At 38.5% G+C, this 17,738-nt stretch overlaps 1 protein-coding gene across 2 annotated transcripts in view; it reads right to left on the reverse strand.

Moving 5' to 3' along the window:
- FRYL (FRY like transcription coactivator) overlaps nucleotides 1–17,738 on the reverse strand; it is a 182,921-nt gene that overhangs the window by 157,517 nt on the left and 7,666 nt on the right. For both annotated transcript variants that reach the window (XM_087735820.1, XM_087735819.1), the window contains exon 2: nucleotides 5,373–5,579. The gene's annotated coding sequence lies outside the window, so the exon portion shown is untranslated. The remainder of the gene's footprint in view (nucleotides 1–5,372; nucleotides 5,580–17,738) is intronic.

Consider the following 17,738-nt stretch of genomic DNA (forward strand, 5'->3'; position numbering starts at 1 on the left):
TCAGTACAAAGTCACTAAATAAACAAATACATGGGAAGATGAAGGAACCTAAACCAACAAATTGTTGAGCCGCCCAAGAGAAAGCTTCCATTTTTGTCCTATATGGAACATTTATGTACTTATGCACACCCATGAAGGTTTGTTTGCTAAAGTTAGTCATATTATCACAGTAAAGCTTATGAAATTGCAAAGAGGTAAACAAGACCACCATAAATTAAGAAACAAACAAACAAACAAACAACAAAACCCAGAAACAAGACATGGCACACTAACTGTGCAGCTTCAGAAGCTGGGTGAACAGACCTTCCTTAAAAGACAGCAATCAAGGCAAAGGTACCGCTCCTTCACACAGGCTCCACTGCTCAGGCATTCTGACAGTGACCTGGGGGCAACAGAAAAGCTCAAAGAGGACCTTGATGTATTAGTTCTTCCCAAGTACCACAAATTAAGATGGATCTATAGAACAGACAGACACATCATAAATGATAACTTGAAAAATACAGATTAAGACAAAATAGTGACAGTGTACATTTAACTAACATACATCATCAGATTAAAAAAGATTATTCTAATTTCTAACACCAGAAGAAGGATATGCGAGATTAGCATGTATTGTGAAAGGATTTAAGAAAAAAATTCCTTATTTGGATTTGGAAGAGACTTGCTGTATTACACCTATCTGAAGGAGAGGTTAAGCCTGTTCCTATCAGAAGCAACAAGAAAAAAAAAATACCATTGAAGAGCAGAAAAAGGCAACCATTGAAATTTAAGGACATAGGTGAACATGATCACCCAGGAAGGTGAGGATTCCTTTATTTAAAGAAAAATTGATGCTCCGGTCATCTGATTAGAATAGAAAGGCTAAAGACAACCCACATCCTTTCCTCACTTGTGGCTTTTTAAATAGACCAATAATAAAAGACTTCTAATTGTCATAGTGAAAGACAGAAGGATTCTTTTTCAAAGAAGCTTCAGAGGCTTGAATTACTTCCTCCTTAAGGAGGATGCCACAAAATGAACTTTACTGCTTTCCATTTCTTAGTAACTAATTTTCAAAAAAACCTATTCTTTTCAAGTTAATGTGCATTAAACAGGAAGAGTATGCAACATACACATTTTTAACACACACAGGTCAGCTTATAGTACAATTGTTTCAAGCCATCTACAAATGGAAATAGAGGTGACAAACTGTCATTTTGTCCACACTAGGATTATCTTTCATCATTCACGCAGAAGAGCCAATGAAATATGGTTAAAATTAAGAGTATTAGCTAAGTAGACCGTAAGGAGAGAGGGCCCCTTTTCCTCACACAACTGTTACTCCTTCCTTGTCTCTGCTGTACATTTTAGCCTGAATCCTTGTAACGTTTAAGGTATGCCTCAAATCAAAGGATCAGGGACTGTTGTTGTTGTTACTGTATGGTCTGCATCAGCAGTGAGCCTCACTGCACTTCATAAACCATTTCTGAGCCAGAGATACTTACTGAGGAGGAGGTAAGGAGGATAGCAGAGGTGAGAACTTAACGATCAGCGGTGCACTGTAGGTGCAAAGTGTGCTGAGCCAAGCGAGGCAGGACGCGTTAAGCCACGCTGGGCAGAAGCACAGGGGAGGGGAACTCACCGAGTTTCCACAGGAAAGCTCTGCAACTATGAAGGAGGTATCAGAAGTAGCTACATCGCTTGTGCTTTATCCAAATCTCTGAAAAATCACCTATCATTGTCTCCCTGTCTTTGAAGTAAAGTATTGTTTTGTATAAAGACATACAGTGTTTTCATCAGCTACTAGCCAAGGGACAGGCATTTTCTAGTTCCCTAAAGACTTCTGGTTTCCATTCCATTATATATCATAGATTTAAACTGTAATACAGGGTCATTACTGTAACTTGTGCAGTTATTCTGCACCTTGATAAAGAAGTTGCTGTTTCTTTTAAATTAAGCACCTCTCCAAGTTAATTCTTTTCAAGCAAATAGTTGCTGGCTACACATGGAGAACAGCAGCATCTCCACAGTCAATAGTAAAATAGTTGTCTGACCAAAAGGAGTGTTAAAAATAAGATTTTAAGATATGCATACAGATAGCTGTATATAAATAAATTTCAGAGCTGTAATCGTGCGAAGTTAACCAAGATCAGACTTAGTTAGCAGATGAGTTTCTTTCTCCACCGTCTTCTTGCTGATGCATAAGCAGACTTCTAAAAAATCCACAACAGTTCAAGCCCTTTTGAAGGCCAAATGTATTTCATTTTAGGTGTTAAAGAACACCACTGATAGTGCCTCGTATATGATGTTCGATATACAAGTAGATTACATTAAAACAAATATATGGTCATAATGAAATCTTAATCAAACTAAAAATTATCATTCATGATAAAGATATGCAGCTGTTCTCCATGACAGAAAATAAGTTCAAAAAGAAAAAGCTTTAAGAAAAGGTTAAAAACAGGGATTTTATGAATGTTGGATGTTGCTACAAAAACAAACAAAACCACACACACACACAAAAAAAAAAATGCAAACAAACCCCCTGACCTTCTAGATGCAAGCGGCACAAAAAGTCCCCAGAATCCTGGGCAAGAGAAATCCTACAAGACAGGTTCAGCATTTTTTTTCCCCCTAGTGGGACACACACAGTTTTCCCACTCCACAGATTAAGCAGTTCTTCTGTGTCCCTATTAGCATTTTCATCCTTTGTTTTCTTGCAGATGTGTCTCAGGTGTTCCACGTTATTTGAACAACACGAGGCATCAAGTGGGAAGCATTCTGCAAGTCATTTGTCACTGCAAGAAGCATGGTCTACAAAGTTCTTCAGCAGAAACATACCTCTAGTCAGGCAGCAGAGTGAGAACTAATGTTGAAATGAAGCAGGGCGGGCCACAAAAAACCCTATTAAAAGTTAGTGAAGCCCACTGAGCTACATAAAATACAAAACACCTTAATAGAAACTTTTAATAAAACAGAACTTGAGTATTTCCATTTATTTCTCCAACATCCATCTTATAATTTATATAGACACAGCTAATGAAACTGCTGAGCAGGGTAGCGACTATCAAGTACTGCTTTAATCCTAAATGACTATTTAAGGAGAGGAAAAAAAAAAAAAAAAGAAAAACCACGCCACTTTTCTCCTCTTGACGGTCCTTTATTTTCTTAATTATGCTGGAAAAAAACCTTAACCAAACTTAAGTGCTACACCTGCAAAAACACTGGTAATGTATGAACAGGTACATTAATTGTTCTGAATACTGTGTAGCAGCTGCATTTACAGACAGAAACAGGCTTTTCAGCATAACTGATGCTCCAGACAATTTTTCAGAGAGGTCATGTAGTCTTCACTATGAGAGCTTTTCGAGACCTGACTGGATAAAGCGCTGAGCAACCGGGTCTGCTGATGAGGGAACTGATTCCAGGGAGTAAATTAGTAACACAGAAGAATGGCAGCAGGCACATTTTTCCAGCTATATATTATTTTTCCTTCTCCCAAGTATTTTTAAAGGAAAGCACTTGAGATAAGACTCTCTCTGCATTCTCTGACAGGAAAATACACCCTGACAAATGACTTGTCTTTACCTTTTGCTGAAGTGAAAAAAACCCCATGTTTATTGCCTACACACAACACAAGAGGTTTTTAATACTGGAAACAGACAATAGATACAAAAGCTAAGGACCCAATGCTAAAGATATTTTTTAAACCTACTACTTGATTGCTTTTTAAACATCTAGCAGCAAGTATTCGAAGTACAACAGTTACTGAGAAGTATTCCCACAACTAGATTAGCACTGAACAAACAGCCTTGTTTCCAATAAGGAAAAATTACACATTTCAAGCTTGAACACTGCATGCTTGCCACTGGAGCATGTTTTCTATATAAACATACAGAAATGTAGAAACATACATAATCATGAAAACCTTTTTAAGTGAGGTAAAACTAGAGCTGTCCAAAGCATGATAAGCACCCACAAGAGAACAACTCACAGTAAAAAAAAATGATACTAATGTCCTCAAACCCTCTGCCTCCATTTTTCTGTTTCATTTAAAAGATTTATCTGGAGTTCCTACTCTAATGCTAAAATGTGTGTTTGCCTTCCTTGAGCAACAGAAAGATATGGATGTTCAAGGTAAACTTCTGCAGCAACAAATTTATTACCTTTTGAGAGAAAGAATACGTACATCAGAACAAAAATAATGATGGTATAAAAGTCTAACAAAAGACAGTGAAGCAAGTCAGCGTGTCCTATAACTAGAAATGAAAGCCAGTGACAGAGGCAAACAACAGGGATATGATACACTGGAGATGATCCAGTGGCAGAACTTATGATACATTCAAATTCTATTTTATGGTATACTTCTCCTGTAAAGAATACATAGGACAATAAAGCGAGAGCTATGCTAAAAATATTATAAAATATATAGTATTCTAATTATTAATGATCATTAGTTAATAATAGAACATAGAATATTCTATTACATTCTATAAAGTAATATTACAGAATATATAATTAATATAGAATGTCTTGAATAAGAAAGTCCACACAGCAAATACTGTAGAAACAACTGCACTTCAATGTTTTCCTCCTGTCACGCCAATATACTCTCCATTCTCAAAGGCCAAAAGGAAGTACAGTCTATCAGTTTCACTACTTCACTATAGGGAAGCAGTACATTGCATTATTTTTAAAGGACAGCTTAGATGCTGGATTAGTTAGATCTATCTGTATCTATTTCAGCTCAAAAGTGCTTTATCCACAATAATTGCCCTGGGCTTAACAGCAATACGGATCTATTTACTACTGATAAAACCCTTAGATGCTCTTTTCTTTACTGTTCTTCATCTATATAAGGAACTGTGACCGCCTTTACTAATTAGCTGCATTACCTGGCTTCATCCACAAGAGGACAGAGCTCAAACACCTGCCCGCACATTGTAAAGGAGGACTCTTAGCACCAAGAAGTCTGATTTGCATTCATCACAGAAGTTTGTGAAAGAAAACTTGAAAGAATTACTCAACATACAGAAATCATATAAGAGAATTACTAAATGTACAATTTGAGGATTACTAAATGTACAGGAACCACAGGAAGTCCCTGAGCTGCAGATGATTGGAAGATGGGAGGCCGTTTGCCCTGTTCTTAACCTTTTCCTTAGACATTCACTTTTGGCCACAATCAGTTACTACTATACCATGTTAAATTAAATATTCTTATTTGATTTAACACAGTACGGACACCCTTCTAGTCAGATAACTGATATCTGAAGTAGTAGTTCAAATTGTGTTAATAGTACAATATGGATAAGAAAGACCTAAGCAAATAGGAAATAAAAAATTAGATGCATGAAAATTTATTTATGACAGAATTGTGAAAAAGGTCTTACCACTTAGAAGCCATTTTTAACCACCGACGAGAGCCATTAGCATATCACACTCAGGATGGATCCATCAAGACATTTTCCCCCGAGTCCAATGTGTGCTTAGAGATGTGAGAGTAGACAAAGATGTAAACAGCTACAAGGTGGCTGGTATGTAGCCAAATATTGGAGAAAGGTCTCCAAACACAGTACACACCAATGAAGCAGAGAATGCTGAAAAGAAAATGAGAAAAATCATAGTCAAACCTTAGACAATTACTCAATGGAGATGTCAACATTTTCCAAAAGCTTTAGAATTCTGATTTTTTTCATTGAAAAGTCATGAACGATAAAAATCTGTTACATGTGTCTTCAGAATTGCTGTTCTGCTCAGAATCTAATGATTCTTCATGATTTTTTCCCCATGAAAAAAATTAAAATTGACACCAAAACAAAATCTAGCTTCCCACACTCAGCATATTTTATGTACATCCATTCTTTATGTAGAGTTTTAGTTGTACTTTAATTATGAACATAATTTATTAATCATACAATTGCTCTCAAATGCAAGTCATTCTGAATCAAATTTTTCATATTAGTCCTTTTATATCTCTTCTGATTTTTGTTGATTTTTTTTTTTCCTGCTTGGTTAGCACAAGGATGTGGTCAAAAAAAGAAACAAACAATACTTCAGCTGTGTCCCCTAACAAAGTCTTGAGAATTTCTGGAGATTCCTTCACAACAGGTTTGTATGCAACTTGCATGCTTGTCACAACTTGCCTAAGCAGCAGAGTTTGGTTTTGTTCTTCTATACCACCAAACTACAGCAAAAGCACTTCAGTATTTTTTATTTTACCCTGGAGGCAGATCAAGAACTTAACTGCTTTTCACAATTCAAGTCTCAACGTGCAGTGGCAATCCACCACTCCTGATCATCTAGTTTGCACGGAAAAAAAGAACAACTTTTTTTAAAGTCATAGTCTGAAAAATTGCAGGCACATAAAAAGACCTGTACACCCAAAATGACTTTATCAGTGCTCTGATGCAACACGAATGTACTAGTTTCCTTTAAGGATGTGTGAACCATTCAGTCATCATCAATTCTTTTATGTACGGTTTGTTCTACTTCTTAATTAGTGTTTCCAAAAATACAAAAGAGAGACCCACATAATAAGTGCAATCTAAAGGTAAAAAGCCACATCCTGAAGATTTTAAGATGTAAAAGAAAAAGTTTAAGTGAGACAGAGACAATCAGGAAAATTAGATAAGCTTTTGCCAATAGGAAGCAAGCTGATATTTATATATAAATTGGGAACATACTATGCAATTCCTTGAAAAAGCAAGCCAAGTTTTTAAAAGACTTGCCCAGTTATAAAGTGAAGTGTTTAAAGGCAGATAAAATTCTAGCTCTGAATTTTACCTGCTAAATTGCAACTCTTTAATAAAAACATCAACTACTTTCTGCAGTTTGTGCATTTGACAGTACAGTGCATCAAATCAGCATCACTTTTTCCCTCTTTGGACAACGAGGGCAGGCAAACACTGTTTTCTACACAGCAGAAATGTATGGCCTTTCATTCTGCCTACATGAATAAATTGCACTGTTCACTTTTTCCCCCTCTTCTTTTTTCCTTTTTTTTAGAAAAGAGAAGTAGTTAAATCAACTCATGCAAAACCTTATATCCACTCCAGTTTGGAAGCAAGTGGGTTGACTGTCCTTTTAACTCCTCCCCAATTACGCCCACTGTGAACAGCACTTTAAGGAAATCAAAACCATGCCATATTACTCTCCATAAAATCAAAAGAATACCCAGACAGAAATCCACCTTGGCACATGCTGACGTTTTAACTCATTTTCTCAAGTGAAACATACATTCACAGATACATAATCCATTCTGTTTAGAGGCTTCCCTTCTCACTGTGTCCAGAGCAAACACATACAAACCCAGTCTGTGCTTCTCACTCATCTTCGTTCTTCACCATGCCAGATTCAATCTCCGCCCTGCCCGAACACACTACCCAATAGCCCAGCTGCTTAATGAAGAAAATAAAGTTAAGGAAACTAACTTGACTGTGCAAGCTTTAGGACAAGATACTGACATCTCAGTTCAGCTGGCAGAGTGTTTGGAAAGAGCCCAGAGGGCGGGAGGCACAAGAAAACTCAATTGAGGTATTCAAGTTTTTTAGTAGTACATACTGAGCAATAATAAACTTCGAATTGCAGATGCTGCCCAGAACTTCAAGTACAACTAGAGTTGTATTTGAATACAACCTAAGGTATCATATAGAATCAATCTGATCAGATTAAGTCTGATTACAGGAAAAAAAGTTATCAGTAAAGGTAGCAGTGAGGTCGAAAGTCTCCAACTGATGTGAACGGAGCTCACAGTAACTACGGGGAATTGCTGGAGGGAAGTTCATTGGGCTTCATTTCCTATCTGCAGCCTACAACTGGAAGTTAAAATGTAACTATACTTTATCAGATTTGAAGTCAAAGGTATCACACAGGACGAGGCTCAGTGTTTGGGGTTCACCCCATGAAAGATTTATGAAAAGCTAAGAAGCAGAACATAATGAAACTACGTAATGAAGTTCAAAGTACAAGAGGTTAGCTATCATAAGGTTTAAAAAAATAATAATTCAAAGGACACTGCTGCTACCCCTAAGTTTTCATACCTAAAAAAAAAAAGAATCAGAACAAACTCCTCTAACATCCTGAATTAGAAAACACAGCTAAAAATCCAGCCAACCTCAAACCTGTCCAAGCAAGAGCATATATAACTTTTATTAGATGAACTTTTTTTTTTTGGGGGGGGGGGGGGGGGTGTATGTAGAAGAGAATTTTTATCTCAATTACTTTCAAGTTGATGTATTATATTCAGAGTAGCTGCTATAATGTTGGCTACTATGCAAGACTAAACTCAACTTTACCTTTTCAGCAGCAATTAGATGCTCCAATACAGCACACTTTTTGCCATTGCTAAGCGTAGGAGAGGTGGTACAGAAGACTACTTCCAAAAACTTCAGGAAAGGGGATTAAAACTAATGTTGCAAGAAATCAAAGTGTTAGCAACTACATTTAAGAAGATATGTACAACACACTGAACTAGGGCCTTTTTATAATTACTGGCCCAAAAGACTTAATGGGATGACACTTCAGAAGAAAGAAAGAAATACTAACAGTTTTAACCAGCCGCTAAAAGTAGTGTTTTCCATGCTATAAGCCCTATGCAGGCTTCAATACACTATGTGTTTGCTTTTACAAAAGTAGAATAAAGGCAAAGATGAATTATATTAGTTTTTAAGACATCATGTTTAAAATTACAACAAAAAGTTGCAAATAAACCAGTTTAGGGGCAAACATTTACAGAATGGCACCATGGTCGCTCAGACATGTGGCTGACCTGTACCTTCAGCGTTTCATAGAGCTTGGCCAAGTAACTTGCTGTCACAAGCACTCCTAACGTAACATACTATCCCTTGTGAGCTCTGGTCCTCTGTCACTGTCCCCCTAGTCCCCTCCCCAAAGCGATGGCACATGCAGTAAGAGCCCATACAATGGAGAAACATACAGGCCACAGGGCAAGGTAAAGCCAGGCTTCAGCCTGAGGCTCACAGCTTACACCACCCCTCAGGCAAGGGGTAGAAGGGAAAAAAAAAAAAAAAAAACAACAACTTATTGACCATATATAAGACTTTCCTATTACAGACCAGTTAAGCAATTTTTCCACTACAGCACTGGGAGATGCTACCCGTGGACTGAGGTATTTTCAGGGGCTGCCCAGTTCCTTCATTCTCCCAACCTTATCTTCAGCAATAGTCTGCAGAGCTAGACTTACTGCTTGCTTTCCCCCCCACATAAGTGATATTAGTGGCTGCACCAGAAAGGGGGTGGGGGGGGTGGGAAAAAAAAAAAAAAAAAAAAAAAGAAAGTATTTGAGAGCACCCAAATATTACAGAAGCCATTTCTAAGATAACTACCCCATGAGACTGGATTTTATAAGAATAAAAAGGGGGAATGAAGCTTTCCAGGTTGCTGATATCCAAATCTTCCCCCTTTCTTTACTGAAGCTTGGCATGCTTTGTCTTAACAGAAGATTTTTAGTAACAATTTGGTTCTTTTGCTCCTTGTAAAAGTTTTAGGTATATTAATAATTTAACAAACATGTACCAGTGATATTCAACACCACAAACTAAAAACGGTTACATGATGAACTGAGCATTATTAAATGCTGTCAAGAACATGGTGGTCATGCAGTACTTTCCTGATTTCACCAACCACCTCCTTACTGAAACACAGCCTGTTCTCCACTCCACGATCCACATCACCAGTGAGGCTGGGTGGCTGCCCCTCAGTTAACTATGGGGAAGCACAAAAGTCATGAACAGGAAAGAAGCAGGGGTCCCCCCTTCTGGGGCCTTGCGGGTAGGGGGAAAACTTCATTAAACATAGATATGGCAACTGGAAGAAGCGTAGATCACAGGCAAGAAATTGAGGTAGGCTCAGCTTCTACCTAACCGATGTGGAAATGAGATAACGCTCATGAGGCAGATCAAGATCACCTAAGGGGAATCATGGGAAAAGAAGAAAAGGATGCATATCTCAGTAATACTAAAACTTTGGGATATAGCCAAACATCTGCACTTGAGAACTACATTTGTTATACTGGTTCAACACTTTCTCTTCATAAGAATTATAAACAGCCCTCCATTTACAAACTGACAAACTTCAATTAAAAAGACTCCCATACAATCCCCATTTGTAGTTGAGAAGGACTTGCAAGATAAACTTCAGAGGAGGGCTTGGTGCCAAATGCATAATAACTTGACCATGATAACTCAAATTTAAAAATGTATATTTGCATTCTCCTTTCCTTAGTTAGCAGGAAAAGGGACTAAGAAAAGTACATGAATCACAAACCACGTCCATTGGGCCAGGGCCACAAAATCTGCCTGTTCTTTAAATTTTGATTATAACTTTTTATCTTTTGGAATCTCATTTCAGAGTATTAGAAATATGCCAAAACTCAAACCATGTTTTTACCAGAGCACAGTCGATAGTTCCATCTAGGCACAGGACCTTTCAAGTCTCTCAGATTAGCATCTTAATGAGAATTGCCTTTACTAGTGCCACAGCCCAAGGAACCCACTGCCGGCAGAAACGAGGGTAATGCAAGACTTGCTGAGTTACACCCTCCCTTGGTGCTAATGCCCTCTGTCTCCCACCTTTACCCTTGCTATTTCCTGATTGTTGATTTAGAGGCGTGTTTCCTCAGCTGTAGTACAGAACCAATGATTTTATTTTGGGCCCCAAAAAAGTGACCTTAGTTATTTTCTATTATACAAACTATAGGTTGAGACTAGCTATCTGAGAGAAAGTACTTCTGTGCTGCTTTTCAAGAAATGGCAAAATAAGAATGTCCAATCTGCAAGTGATCTGCAGAAGACCAAGAAATCATAGCTCTCTTCTGTTAGCATCAGAGGTTGTAAGCAATCCATATATTAAGACTACCTCAAACGGATGTTGCTTCCACCAGGAAAAAGCTAAAACCAAGTCTGTGCCAGCACAAATTTTTAAACATTACAAACAAGTATTTCAAAGGGAAGTAATGAATAAGACTCTGTCTTGGTTAATCTTATGTCACCTAGACATTTATCATCACTTGTTCCTTCTTATTTCGTATGTACTGGGGAGGGGAAATGGCAGACCATAACCAACAGCAACAACCACCTTCTTCCTCAGATGCATTGCTGCCTGCAACAATAAAACAAAATGGTGCATCTAGAGCATTTGCAGTGGCTCCTACTAAAGCTCTCCTAGCCATTGATACAAACACCATCATTCACCGTATCTACATTAACAAAGTTTCAGCAACAGGAAAAGCGAGAACTTCCACGAGTGCAGTGTAGGCAAGAAGCCTCAAATTCTGACCTCTGCACCACCACCACTATAGCAACAATGGGGAAAATGAAAAAAATGCCAAATGGCTCTAGAAACTGAACTCCTTTTTTCCCTTTTAACAAAATAAATTGCAAGCACAGACTCAACTAAGAATCAGCCTATAAGCATGCAACTAAATAATTAAATCCAAAGAACAGGAGCTTGTATCACACCTTCAAATTGCTTTTGGCAATTTCCTACTTTTGAAAGTATCTCAAACCAAAACCAACAATTCTTTTTGATTCAATAAGCTTTTGGAGATCAACATCTAGCAGGGTTCAAGCACTTGGAAGTACTGAATGAAAAATCAACAGCTTATGTACTACTTTTCCTCCCTTAACAGACTGTTAAAGCTAAAAATACATTATTTCTTAAAAAGTGCCAAAAACTATTAAATCACTGACCAGTGTACTGTGCCTGTACAAAGAGAGAGAAAAATACATGGCAATAAAATTTTTCTTTAGCTATTATATACCATTAGAAGGAACCAACATGAACTTTATGCACATACAGTACCAAAGTCTATATGGATTTAAATTAAGAAAAAAAAAAAACCACCACACCCCTGCCCCCCCAAAAACCGCTTTACTCCCTTGAACAAAGTAGGAAGCTGCTTTCCCCAGTCTCTCCCCCCAAAGCAACTTCAACAGAGGTTAAACTCAGGTCCTATATATAAAATGCCAGTAGTTCTTCAAATATGCTGACCAGACAATGTTGAAGTATAACAGTTCGCAGATTTCTTATCTACTCAAGCAGTTGCAGAAAAACATGCTTAAATTGATACATCCCAATCTAGTGCAATATTCTCTGGCTTCTGGAAATCTGATACAAATACTATAAAAAAGGGTAGCAGTGCTAACTGCTTTTGAAATACAACAATTGGAATGAGGACTTTGTTGTACTTGCAGATCATCTCTACCCATTCTTTTCTTAAACAGCATTCAACCTGAAGAGTTCACAGAGGTTGTATTCACACCGGCTGAGCCGTGAACTCGCTGTTTCACTTTAACAGAAGCCCAAATGAGGTCAGCCTGCATTCTCCAGCACGACAATAAGATAAACAAAAAAGTAGTTGAAACATTTCTCTTGTTTCCAGGCACAAAACATTATAAAAGCCCTACTGATATTCTCTCTCCTATGCATCCTACTCTTTTCGTAACAAATGCCTACTAGTTTTCAAATAGCCACCTAAATTCAAATTATCTTTTGAGGACTTGTGTCACTAACATATGCCAATTCTTAAACCTGGAACACCTGCATCACTAACTAGAGTCACGTAAAGATTTTATGCCTTTCAACTATAAAGTTATATGCAAGAGTTATATACTAGATACGGTTTTAAGCGAGCATGCAATAAAAGCTACTATAGAATTAGAGGGGCTAGGAAATACTTGAAAACAGGACTATTTATTCTTAATTGAAAAAATGCAACTCAAGAGAACAACACCTTGCAGTACCCCATAACATGGAACACACTATGCAGTACCTTCTTTACATATCTTCCCAGGAGATACAAGGTTGGGCTTCAAATTGGATCAAATCAGCTGCACACAATTTACCCCCGCCACCACAAAAATACAAGTGTAATCTGTGCCTACCTGATGGCTTGTTTACAGATTTTGAATAACAGACTATAATATCAAAGGTTGATCATGACATACAGTAAGTGGAATGTTCTTAAATGTCCTTAAATGAGGTTCATTTTTCCCTAGTACAGCAAAGGTCCAAAAGTACACAAAAGTGTTAAAGAAATGCATGTAACAGTAGGTAAAGGCTCTCGGATTCCTCCCCCAAAAGCTTGTTCTATTCATTTTGTGCTTGTATCTACCTAGCTTTCTGTTCCCACGCTTGCTATCCACCACTTCTCACCTGCACCAGCTATTCTAGAGTTATTCACCTATTAATTCTGCAGGTAGATACATGTAAATATGTACGTACACACACAAACATATGTATCAACTCCATCTGAAGAAACATCTCTGACCCCCAGTTTTATATGCAACATTTACCACTAAGTAGGTTCCAATGGAGAGGCAGAGGTAAGGTCTAAACTGAAGGAACAGAGGGAACGAGGCAGCATCTCCAGAAACAAACAGGTTTGCTGTATCTGAGAGAAGGTGTCAGTGAGACCTACCCTTACTGCTGCTCCTCCCAAGATCAAGAGCACTCATTCCCAACTCCTTTTTCTTTACGAGCTGAGGTGGGGTATCCAGGAGCTCCCTGAGTCACTGCAAGTCATCATGGGACCAGCTACTACTCATCAACCTACCCCAGGGAATAAACAGGCCAGTCAGTAGTCACAGCACACAAGCCAGTAATTCTTCCACTTTTTGGACGACATCTTTTTTGGATGATGTCTTCAGAGGTAGAAATCTTACCAATTTTGCTTACAGCAATCTTTTTTAACGTGATCAGCATTACTGGCAGATTAGATTAGTTCAATTTAAGATCATGAAAACTCTGTCAATGTCAAAATGTTCAGCTGCCACAGACACAACCCTAACAGTTCTTTCTGATTTAGCACAAGAACAGAAGTGGTGTTGGTAAGGACTATTCTCATGCAAAATAGATAAAAATGCCTAGGAACACTTCAATGTGTCTTTCATCCTAGCTTCTCTACAAAGAGAATCAGTCTTTGTCCAGGCCTACTGTTAACTCCAAGTCCCCTTCAGGGCATGGTATTTACAAAAGATGATGCTTCTTCATTTTGCAAAACTGGGCAATGTCACTGGAGAAATAAAGTCAATCTTTGCACTATCAACTTCAAACGTGAATTCCCAAGACCTGGTTTTATCATAACATCCACAAGCCTTATGGTATAGATGTTCCCTCACTTTTTTTCTTTTAATTAATTACGCATCTTTTATTCCAAGAGTCTCCTACATTGAATTACTAGAGCCTTACCTTTTGGACCAAGTACAACAAACTATCTGTATTTGTAGTTTTCACCACTCTCCCCAGCTCTTATTTTATAAACACATCCAACATTATGTTCAGTTACTCTGAACAAATAAACTTAACTGCACAGGGCTGGCAAAACCCACACAACTGTTGTCTTTGAGACTACTACAAAAAACAAGCAGTGAAAGATCAACAGCAGTAAGCCTTCTCTGAAAGTCTAAACAAGCGGGGTTGAATATTGTAGAGCAGGTCTTACCCATACTCTCACAAGGATCTTTTCAGCACATTCTTGCCTCGAAAAATGGGACCTGGTCTTTCTTACCGCTCTTCCTTGCTTATTTGCACATTGCTAGGGGTATCTTTGAGCTCCTTGAATACTTTCTGCACGAGTATGACTAACATCACTCCCACCATGACCTGAACTATGGTAGGCCCAAGGACTGTTGGCAACAGTCCTACTTATCAATGCTGTATTTAACCTATAGCTTCTCTTCCCATTTAACATACCAAACTTCAGTAGTAATATTTTTCGTTATACGTTGCAGTTTATGAAGACAAAACAGAGAAACCTTGAGAGGACTGAGAAAAGAAAACAAGATCCTAAGGTTTACCGGCAAGTTATTTCCGCCAGAGCATGAAAAGACCTCTATGAAGTCCCACTGGAACCTTCTCTGGAACACTTCATACCAGTCTGGCCAATACATGCTAAAAAGACTAATTCATATATGACAGAAGGCAACGATGGGATTTTAGGATGATCAGGTGAACAGGAAACATCTCACCCCAACAAGAGAGAGTCTGGTTTATGCGATTTAGCAACTCTCTCAAAATACGCTGAAGATAAGCAAAATAAGCATTACACAGGAAGAATTGCTATTTAAGCTGAAAAATAACGTTGGCAACTGCCACTGACATAAACTGATATTAACATACAACCTGAAAATTAGAAATACTCCCAAGCACCAGTTATTTAACTCTGAAGCAGTCTTCTAATAGTTAGATGACAAAACATGCAAAGCTTGTTTTGTTTTTATTATTATCATCTCGTGTAACTTCAGTTAAAAATCAAAGAAGAGGAGAGAAAAAGGTCCAAGCTAGGAGTCTTCTCCCATTTTCTGGAAAACAGGAATAAAGAAGAAAATAGGTCACCACACTAACTCCAAAGTGACCAGCAGCACCACTAAAGCGGGCATGTCAATAGTCCCAAGTCTCCTGCTACAGACTCTGCTGAAAAGCCACCTATTTTAGACTAACCCAGCCCCGGCTCTGAAAAAGTACAGTTCCCTTACACTTGTACAGACCACCTGCCAAAGCAGTGGCTGGAATGGCAGAAGAAAGGTACTCCTGTGCAGAGATCTGTGCAAACTCCACGCAGATCAGCTTTGTCTGTCGTCACTAACTGCAAGAAACAATTTCTGTTGCTCACGTTGACAAGGGCACGAATACCCATGTAAAGAACAAACGGTTAAAACCCCAAAGCTTACAGTTACAGTTTCTGGGCACTAGGCCATTGTATCAGACCAAATATTTAGACATTTCAGAGAACCTCAAACTCAACCTCAGAAGTTCATTTTTTTAAAAATATTTGTTCCTCTTCCATTTTTGCATGCAAACGTAAATCACAAGGAAAAACTAGGGACGAACACAAAAATCCCTCAGAACTGAAGCCACGTCAAAAGCAGACACTGTTGTTCAACTAGCTTGAAGAGATTTATTCCTTTTGGATATCTTCCGGTGACGGTATTGGACACTTGCTATCTGAGACTGTTTTCCGTCATTCTTCCTGGGAGATGTTCGTGTCAGAGGGAATTAGGGATTATAATAGATTTGGGGGAGGGGAAGGAAGGAAGGACAACACAAGTCTTAGAAGAGACAGAGCTATATGGCAGTACACAGATACTTAGAGAATTAACTGTCAAACACTGAGGATAAGTAAGCTAAATACTAGAAAGAAAAACTGCTATTTTAATCAATAAAAGAAGGCAGAAGCAACCCTAGCTGAGTCAGTCTGCCTAACATCTATTACTGGAGTTCACTGGGATTTGGAGTGAGACTGGACAAGAATAACGCTGAATCCTAAAACCTTCTAACGTTGCAACAGTTCTTCTCCAACCCACAGTCATTCCTGGGAGGATTATTACAGATACAAAAGTCATAAAGGTTCAAAGTTGTTCGGGTGTGAGCGTGCAGAAGCAATACAAAGCAGTAAACCACAGCTAGGCTTTGCACTAGGCCAGCTGCCCTCCCGCTGATGGAGAAGCTATATTGCATTTCCTACCAGTAAGGCGACGCAGGCCAATAACTACAGTTACGGGGTCACAATCCCTGAACTATTATCCTCACCTTTCTCACAGTAACTCAATGTAACTCGTGTGTGTATAGCACCTTCCTCTCACATTATTATTTGTGCATGACACCCATGGTTTCTGTTAAGCTATGGCTTAAATATAGACAAAAATTGCCAAAAACTCACAGCTCTCTAAGCCAGAGGGAGCATATTATATACCTATGTTCTGTATTATGTGAGTCCACTGAAGCGTAAAGTTTGCATACATGCCTCTTAAGGAACTCAGACCAAAAAAAAAAGATAAAATTGTCATTTAGTCCATTGTGCAATAATGAAGTAGCCATCGCTACACAAGATGACGAAGATAAAACTCCCTGAAATGCAAAACTAGATATAAAATAGGCAACTCCTGATGCAGAACACGCCGTTTTCCAAGTTGTTTTCCTTGATGCATACCCACTGGGAGAGGGGGTAATTATAATCTTCTTAAGTTCTTAGAAAAAGTAAATACAGACAGCGTGTTCTCAATTGTATTAGCAAAAACTTTCAGCATACCAATTAATTTTACCCCCCCCCAAATTAAAGCGACAAGCACTCACAGGGAAAGCAACATGTAAGGACCACTCTTGAGCTGTTGAGGCCTAGCAGGATGACACTGGAAAGCATCAATACAGCAACATGAAAAACGGAACAGTTCTACTTTTTGCCTTACAGCCCTACAAGCCTCCAACTTCCCTCCTCAAAGGTACGATGCTATTACATGAGAACCAGCTATCATCATGCTTTGGTTTGCCTAGGCCAGCCAAACAGAAACAGCATTAGCTGAATATTTCAACTTTACCTTAAGTGACCCCACAGAAGAATTAAACAACTTTTCTTTTGAAATGAAGTTCAGCGACAGTTTTCTACAACATCCCAAAGCAACATACCACTGCGCTGCTCCAAGGAAACCACTGTCAGAGAGAAGTCCTCAGCACAGGCTTTAACCAAATCCATTTTGGCATATAAATAAGGAGCCATTCACAGCAGCAATTCGCCCAGGGAAGTCAGTTGTCTACTGACAACAACTGCCATCAAGTACCACTAACTAAGAGCCTCTACAAACCACAGATAAAGGAAGCTTTTGACAGAGAGAATGTCGCTCTCATCTTTAAATACTTGACTTACTAAACCTGCAAGACAATTTTTACCGAGGGGTTTGTTTCCTTCCTGCAGTAGCATCACAAGATAAGAATCAGTGTGTGGTTTCCCAGCGCTTGCTCAA

This window comes from Nipponia nippon, unplaced genomic scaffold, assembly GCF_047370975.1.
Source record: "Nipponia nippon isolate SJK-2023a ecotype South Korea unplaced genomic scaffold, ASM4737097v1 scaffold_6, whole genome shotgun sequence".
In the NCBI taxonomy this organism is placed as follows: domain Eukaryota; kingdom Metazoa; phylum Chordata; class Aves; order Pelecaniformes; family Threskiornithidae; genus Nipponia; species Nipponia nippon.